The sequence below is a fragment of the Agelaius phoeniceus genome, chromosome 3 (genome assembly GCF_051311805.1).
Source record: "Agelaius phoeniceus isolate bAgePho1 chromosome 3, bAgePho1.hap1, whole genome shotgun sequence".
NCBI classification, from domain to species: Eukaryota; Metazoa; Chordata; class Aves; order Passeriformes; family Icteridae; genus Agelaius; species Agelaius phoeniceus.
The window spans coordinates 85414618-85422943 of NC_135267.1; the positions used below are offsets into that span (position 1 = coordinate 85414618).

General features: G+C 48.5%; 1 long non-coding RNA gene across 1 annotated transcript; it reads right to left on the reverse strand.

The window, feature by feature from the left end:
- Window positions 1–1643: 1643 nt before the first annotated feature.
- Window positions 1644–8310, reverse strand: LOC143693592 (uncharacterized). The gene is made up of 2 exons (XR_013181439.1): window positions 8087–8310; window positions 1644–6822 (listed from the first exon to the last, which is right to left on the reverse strand). It is a non-coding gene; the product is annotated as an uncharacterized LOC143693592 (long non-coding RNA).
- Window positions 8311–8326: the final 16 nt, after the last annotated feature.

Sequence of the window (8326 nt, forward strand, 5' to 3'; positions counted from 1 at the left end):
TATGAATCTGCATAGATGTCATGTAATTACTTTCCAGTGTCCCAAGCAGTGGGCTTTCCTCAAAAGACAAACTAGATAGCTCTGAACACAGCTGACACTTGAAAATCAGTTTCACTTTTTGCTTTTATTACTTGAGAAGACTTTCTGTCTCTGCAGGATGCCCATTCTTCCAGTTCATCTGAGCAGGATGGGAACAATCTCCTGCAAGGAAGCTTACCTGGGAAGAGCTTGGTGATGGATACTGGATGGACTCACAGGAACCACATACAGAGTGACAAATATTTCCCTATCCCACACTGCAGCTGTTGCTTTGGGTTTGTAGGAAGAAAGCTTTGGGGTGTGAGGGCGGCAGCAGGGAGATAGATAAGTCTCTTTGGGTGTCAATGACTTCCAGTCACAAGTTTTCTTGCCATGCTCAGGATCTGTTTCAGTGTCTCCAGTAGTGTCTCTGGCACTGTGTCACTGCAAGATTACAATTACTGAGGGAAGTGCAGTATGGGGATCCGGGCCATATATCCATGTCACTCCCTCTCACACCCTGGTGGTGGCTGCATCCCAGCTCCACCTGTAGCTGTTGTTCCTGATCCTCATGCAGAATTGCTATTCTTTCAGCTTTCCATACCCAACTACTACTGGGTTATCCACCAGTTGCCTTCCTAAATGCCTTTACTTTTTTCTCTAGTAACATACTAGATGCAGCTCCATCATGGAATGGTTCCTTGTACACTTTCCTTTGGATAAAGTGATCAAATCAACAAAAATTTCTGTGGTGATACACAGAGATTTAATTTTTCTGTCAGCTAGTTGCAGTTTATCTTTGCATCAGGCATCAGTCACACCTTGATTATATTGTGATGTTCTGTTCCAGTTGGGAAATAGGTGTGGATCCTGATTCCAGGACTAGCACATGTCCAGGAACAGTTCAGCCAAAGCACAGAACCTGGAGTAGCTGAACCAGTAGCTGAACCAACCTGAACCAGCTCTAGCAAAGAGGCAATTCAAGACCCACCACCAGGGACTCCACAGTCCAGTCCCTTGCAAGCTGTCTACACCTCTGGCTAGCAAGTAGCCCCTGGAAGTGGTCTTCCTCTGCTGCTGATGTGAATTTATCTGGAGGTTGTGATCTTGCAGCTTCCTTGAAGTGAGCCTTGAACTCTTGTAGCTGGCCAGTGCTGTGGCAGGGCTGTGTTGCCATGGTCAGCTGCAGCTGAGGGGGGAGACCAAACGTGCCCCGTTGCCATCAGCTGTGCCCCCCAGGCATCCATGGCCAGCCACCCTCTGCTCTGACCTTTCAACTGCACCCACTAGCCCCCAGCTCAGGCACCATCTCCTGCCACCCCTCCTGTGACTGGGTGTGCTTCTATTAACCTTTCAGACAATTTTACTGGAAAGTCTGAAAGAGGAACTTGGCCACTTTGCCCCATTATTTGCCTTCTGTTACTCATTCTGTGAGGGTTGGGCTCCCTTTCATGCTGTCTTCCTAACAGAGAACTTTTCTGTCTGGCCGTGCAGAAGTTTTGGACTTCTATTATTTTTAGAGGCTTTAAATACAGAGAGATACACATATGCATAAATATTTATATATAATATATTGAAGGCAATGGTAGAGGGATTAAAAATAATTAAATATAATACGAGGCAAATCTCGATGTTCTGATTTATTTTTGAAGGTTTTAAAAAACGAAGCTCTGGTTCTTGGGTCTCTCCAGTCCCCTTTAATGTGTGTCACTTAAAATGGTTAAAACTGCGGGGAAAATCTAAAGAGGAAGGGATCTATTCCCACTAGAGGTCAGTGCCAGCACACGCTGTTCAAGGCAGCAGTGCTTTCCCACCACACCGCGCTGCGAGGAGCATCAGGTCAGAACATGGACATGGGAAGCAATCCCCAGGCTACCCAGACCCCCGGGTATTGTCCCTGATAATGTCCTGTCCCCAAGCACAGCCCTCTGACTGACTAAATTAAACGAAGGCCTGGCCTGGCACCAGCATCTTCTCTGTTCTTTGAGCTGTTAATTGGGTAAAATAAGTGAAATGCAGCTGAGAGAGATGGAGAAAGGCAAATTATACCCAGTCTGTGTCTGAGCTGAGAAAATATAATGGCCCTTTAATTACTGGCTGTGGTCCTGTCATTTGTAAGCAACATGGGTTACCTGAAATTGTGAGGAGCAGTTATTGCCACAATAATTCACACCAGGCAACGTGACTGGTGCTACCTTCCCCCCATGCAGACTGTCCACTGCACAGCTTTCATCCCACATGAGCACTGAGCTGCCCCATTCCCTGGGGATGCAGCCCTTTCCCTCATCCTCAGAATCAGAAATGCTGAGTCCATAAGAAAGGTGCTAGATCCCCATTTGAGGAAGCTCCTTCTGCATTCTCCCCACCAGAGATGTTGCTGGCACCCCAAGTAACAACCTGGACCTCTGTCTGGAGCTCCAGCTCCAGCTCAGAGAGCTCAGCCTTTGAGCTGGGCATTCAAGGGAAGCAGAAGCCCTGGAAGAGTGATGAAAGGTGCAGGAAAGACAACAGACTCTCTGCTCTGACTGTGGTTTCACATATCTGACAGCAAATCAGTTCTGTAGTGCACCAAACTGGATCGCTTCACTTTCTGCCCCAATAAAGGAAAGGAGGAACATGACTTTTCGAGATTCTTTGCCCAGAAGCAAGGCCAAGCTTTCCAACAGAGCAATGCAATGCAGGTCCTCCTGGGGTACCCATTTTCTGGGGTAGTCAGCCCAGAAAGCAGTGGCTGCCCTCTCCTGGTAAGTCTGGCTGAAGTCACAGGGTTGCTTTGAATCGCTCCAGAGATGCTGCTCTGGGCATCTGCTTGCTATTTTAATATGGGATTATTTCCAGCCAGAATTTTTCTCCTTGCAGTCTATTGGATGCCTCTCATACTTCCATTGTGCACTCCTGGAATGTATGGGAGCCATCGTGCCATAGTGGTGACACAACCCAGAGCAGATCAGGTTTGTCCACATGTGGTAGGTGGTCGGCAAGTTGCCCAGCAAACACCCTTCCTGAGAAGATTCCCACTGTTGCTCAGAGTCCCAGTGAACAGGGAAGTTTCTACCTCCTTCTGTTGTTCACTGTGTGTATGATGTGTAGGAAGCTGGACAAGAGGATTAGTTAATCCCTTAAATGGGGATCACACCTAATTCACTCCACTCTCAGCATTCACTTCCACAAACAGAAAGTGATTGGTATAAAGATGCACTAAAAATCCTCGACCTTACAAAGTGAGTGAACAAAACCCCATGATATTTTAACAAAACTTCATTCTAAATGATATCACTCTTGTGTAATTGCTGTCAGCCTGGTGGCTGCTGCAGCAATGCTCTCTGCTTGCATCTGGGCAAATGCACGGCTGATAGGACTTGCTATGTATTTATGTGTGTGTGTGCTCAGAGCTCTCCCAAAGGAGATGGCAGATGTGGTTATGAATGGGGAGGGAGTGGCAGATGGTCTTGGAGAACTGATAATAAAACCATGCTTAAATAGATGGTGAAACTGTGCCCTAGGTGAGAAATCTTGTCACCTGGGGCTCTCTTTATAGCTAGTGATGAGACAGACTCACTTCAGAGGGTGGCTCTGATAACTTCTGTCTGGCCACATCACTCTAATGAAGAATGCTCCTCTCTCCCCATGGAATAGCTGTGGAAGACAGTGCTCCATCGCCGGGCTATCATTTATTCATGACTCTCTAAGTACAGTTCATCTGGCAGAGACTACCCAAGACAAAACAAAAACCTCAACCCACCCAAGCGTCCCTCAGCTCACCTTGCCAGAGAGCACAGGACAGATGCTGCCAGTGCTGCTCCTGGGCTTCAGCATTGCTGCACTGGACCTGATGGCTGGTAGAAGGGAGGATGTGTTAACTTTCATTTTTGAGTTGATTCTGCTTGAGCTGCTTTCTGCATCACCTCAGCCCCTCACTGCAGCCTTGCATCCCCACTAGCCTAGTCCTTGTCTCCTAGCAGTGCTGCAAGTGGCTAGGTATTACTCAGGCAAGCTCAGCTCTGCTCTCAGGAGAGTTAAACCTCCCAGCTGCCAGACTCAATTAGGGCTTGTGTCTCTCCACACTTGCATCAGAGTGAGTTGGGAACAGGCCTGGTGGAGCCACACTACTGAAAACAAGTGAGAACCCCGAGCAGGGGCAGGGAGAGAGGGGTGAGCAGGGTGGCAGGGAGGGGACGTGGGGGTGAGTGAGCTGTTTGAAATATTCAGATGCTGAGCAGGAGCAGGTGGCCATCCCATTGGACAGAGCAGTTCTGACACCATGAAAAAGTGATGACCGCACATCACTTGATGGGTGATGGGGCACACAGAAAGTAGGATTGCAGCCATTCCCCAGGATCTTGGCCAGACTGACAGACCTGGCCAGACAGTGACCTCTAAGCATGTAGTGGATTTTAGCCCCTTCCCTAGAACAGCAACTTCCCTGCCGGCCAGGTCCATGGGGAGAGCTTGGTGGGACAGGGATGCTTCTCCAGGTCAGGGTACGTCAACTCCAACCCTTCAGTGTGGGGAAGGCAAACTGCAACAGAAACCTATTTTCTGCTTTTAGGGAGGTGACTCCTGGGACTAGAGATAGACTGAATTCCCTGAGCCATTAGTTTCCGTGGTTTATTCCTTTCTAGGGGTGATGGGCCAAAAATTTAAGTGAGAACAAAGCATTTGGCAAGGGAGGATTTGGCTCAGTTTCCAGGCACTCGGGGCGGTTGCCGCTGCTCTGGAGTTATATCGGACAAAATGTCCTGAGGACTGTCAAACAGCATCTGGGCAGTGCTGAATCCGCTTTTCATTTCTAGGGGGGATGTGAGGGAGGGCCCTGGGTATCCTGCTGGGCTACTGCAGAGAGGAAAGTGATTTAACCTGACCCAGAAACCTCTGTGGAGCCTCACAAAAGCTGTGATGATGACAAAATAGACTCTCATGAGGCTGGATGGAAAACAAACAAACTGGATACAGGCAGCCTGTTGGAAAAGAAAGGATCAGAGCGGGGATCAAAGACTTTTCAATGACAGCAATTCTATTCAGTGAAATGTGCCCCAGTGCAGCAGCTACAAACCCACCTACTTTGTGAGGTTTGAGATTTTGAGTATTTGGAGACTGCAGTCATGATGTGTACCCCTGCTAGTGATGCTAAACAGAAATGAGCTCTCCAGTCACCAATTAATGACCCCTGGGGTTTCCTTCCCACAATAAAAAAGCACACCTGAATCTCCTCCCAGCAGACATGAATTCTGAGTGCAGCAGATGAAAACACAACTAATGGCACACATTTCCTTGAGGAAAAATCTTGCAGAGGTATATGGCACTCAGACAGTCAACACCACTGACCAGCAGTGGCAAAGGGATGTTGTTAACTGGAGCAAGAGGCACATTCCTTTACCCACACTCCCCTTGTTGCATTAATAAGGAGTAATTTAATTGGAGTGACACATTCTGGAAGGCTCAGGCAGCCAGCACAAAGTATCCTTGAAATTTCTAAATTGAATAGGCATTAATTTCTGAGCATAGAAAATCCTGCATCCTAACACGAGGGGATTCTCTACCACGCATCTTCTTAAGAGACAAAAAGCAGCACACCGCTAGGAATCACTGATTGCTTTGGAACAAAAGACTGGATCTTGATCACACTTGGTCTATTGGAAAAAAATAAAGCTAAACACAGTGATATATATATCTATATGGTGCTGTGAAATCCATTTTTATATTCACGCTACAAATACCAGCACAAGGATAGGTTATCTATGACCATCTGTTTTAAAATGCAGCCTCCATCAAAATTTTTTCTAGAAATTGAATGCAAATTTGCTGCATGGGTAAGAACTAATAACATATTTAAGCAGGAACTAAAGGCTATTTTCTGTAACTACCAGAGACAGAAGAGTGAGACCTTTTGCGGTTTGATGCATTATGGAAAGTGAACGAATCCTGCTAATATGATGTCATGCTTTATGCTTGCTTGGAACAGATATGAATGTCTCTGCAGGGTGGCAGATACAGGGTTTCTGGAGAACAAACCTATTGGTAAGGGCACCACCTCTACTTCAGTTGCTGTGTCTTCTTAAAAGCCTCCCTGCTTCTTTCAACCATTTTGTCACATCAGAAATGCCTCCATCCCAGAAATATCCCACTCTCCAATATGATTTTCCACTAGAGCATCCTGAAACCTACAGGAATAACTGTAGGTTTTTGTCTCTTTCCCCCAAGAACAGAAGGGTTGAGTGGATCAGGCAGTGTGTTGTAATTACAGCTTCTGGGTCCTCCCTGTGATCATGACACAGAACACAGTCTTGGATGCTGTCCATCCTGCTTTAGTTTCTGAAAGGCCTAAGCATCATATATAGTCTTATTTCTCCCATTCCTGGGAGTCCTGCGCCCTTTGTTGCACATTTTCAGCCATGCCTTTGGGTACCTGCCCGAGGGTCTAAATCTGCCACGTGCCTCTGTTTTCCTCAGAAAGTGGCTGAGAACTTATACAACTCCAGTTCAGACAAAGCAGGGCACACAACCTCTTTTGTGCCACCTCATCTCAAAAATAGCACAGCTGGTGATGTGCTTGACAGCGTTGTCTCCAAGATATGCTGCCAGGACCAGTATCAAAGATGCCTGACACAAAAAACTCTACCTCTGGCTCACCAGTAGCCTCCGATTCCACCAGTGTAGGATAAATCGCACTGTGGGTAGCTCCATAAGGGTGGCAGCAGCCTGCTTCCCAAGGGTTAGTCCTAGTGGATAAAAAGCCCAGGATGGGCACATCAAAGGAAGCTCCTTGAGTCTGTGAAACTCCTTGCCACAGAATCCACGAAGCATCTACAAGTCCGAAATCAAAACAAATTCAAAAGTAAATGGACAAATTCCTTGGAGAAAAAGACACCATGGGCTATTAAATGCAAAGGCATAAACTTGTATCACCTCTCCCCCCTCTTCACCCTTCTGCTTTGCTCTTTTTGTGTGATATTCACATATTTGAGATAAAGCCAGTACTGTTCCTGGAGGGCGATCATCCCTCAGGCACTTTTTGGTCTAGCTGAGGTCACATCCTATAAAAAGCAGAAATGCATATAGGAATGCAAATTATTTTCAACTGTCTGTTAGTGTGCATGGAATAACATGCTGCTACAGGAACTGTGGCAGCTCTGGCCTTGTGCCTCTTTGCCTTGCTCTGCCATGACACACATCCATGGGTGAGCTCTCCTTGGAGCATGGGATCCATCACGTGAGGGTGGGGCTGAAACCCTCAAGAGCCAAAGTCTGCCGGGATGATCGGGCAGGGGGTGTCTGAGCGGTAAGCAGTGAAATTCCAAGCAGGCTGCTCCTGCTTGCTGCTGTTCCCATGGAAACAGGGGAAAGGCGAGAGGAAACACATCCCCAGCCTCTTTTGAAGATGAGCTCCTTCAGCAGCACCCCCGGCCATCACATCTATTCCCATAAGAAGCAGGGGTTGGCAACTCCCCTCGGATGCATCTCCTTGAGTGAGACCATCAGGCCTACACACTGTTCCTTCCTCATCCCAGGCAACAGCAGACAAGGGCATGCCAATCATCCCATTGCCAAGGCTGAGCCTCAGAGCTCAGAAAAAGAGAAGAAGTTTCCAGCAAATTCTGCAGCTTATGCTTCTCCCCAGTTTGGATCTGGGGAAGCACCTACAGAGACACCTGATTTCCTGACTATGAAGGAAGCTGGGCTGTACCTACAGTATCCAGATCTTGACAAGTACGGACCCTTCCCAAACTCTGCGTGTGTCCCCCGTGTGAGTTTAGGTTGAGGGTCTGAGGAGACTTTTCCACTCATCTCTGTAACCAAGAATGTTAGCTCTGTGGAGATATAAACTGCAGTTGGCTCTGCAATAGCTAGCTGAGAACCTTTGGGCCCGGTGCAGATCACAGCAGGGAAGATCCTGCCCAACCTAAGGTTTTTCCGTGAGTGCCAGCATCAGCACTGACGGTCGGCACTACCCCACTTCCCCCGACCCGCTGGGGTGCCCACAGATTAGAAAAGCAGGCGGGGCACATGTAAAGTGCTCCCGGTTCTCCCGCTTCATCCCGAGGGAAAGAAAACTCACGGGACCCCTCACCTCTCCATCAGCTGGCCAGCTGGGACCGAAGACAGCCTGACGACCCCTCGGCGCGGCTGAGAGCAGGAGCTTTCCCCGACAGCGTCGGGCGGCAGCTCCGCTCCCGGTGGGGCTCGGGAGGGGCTTTTGCACCGGGCTCTCTCCCTCTCCGCTGCCGGCCGGCGCCTCAAGGTCACCCGCCGCTCCTCTCGGGCGGGCGCGGATCCCGCCGTGCCCCCATCCCCATCCCCATCCCCATCC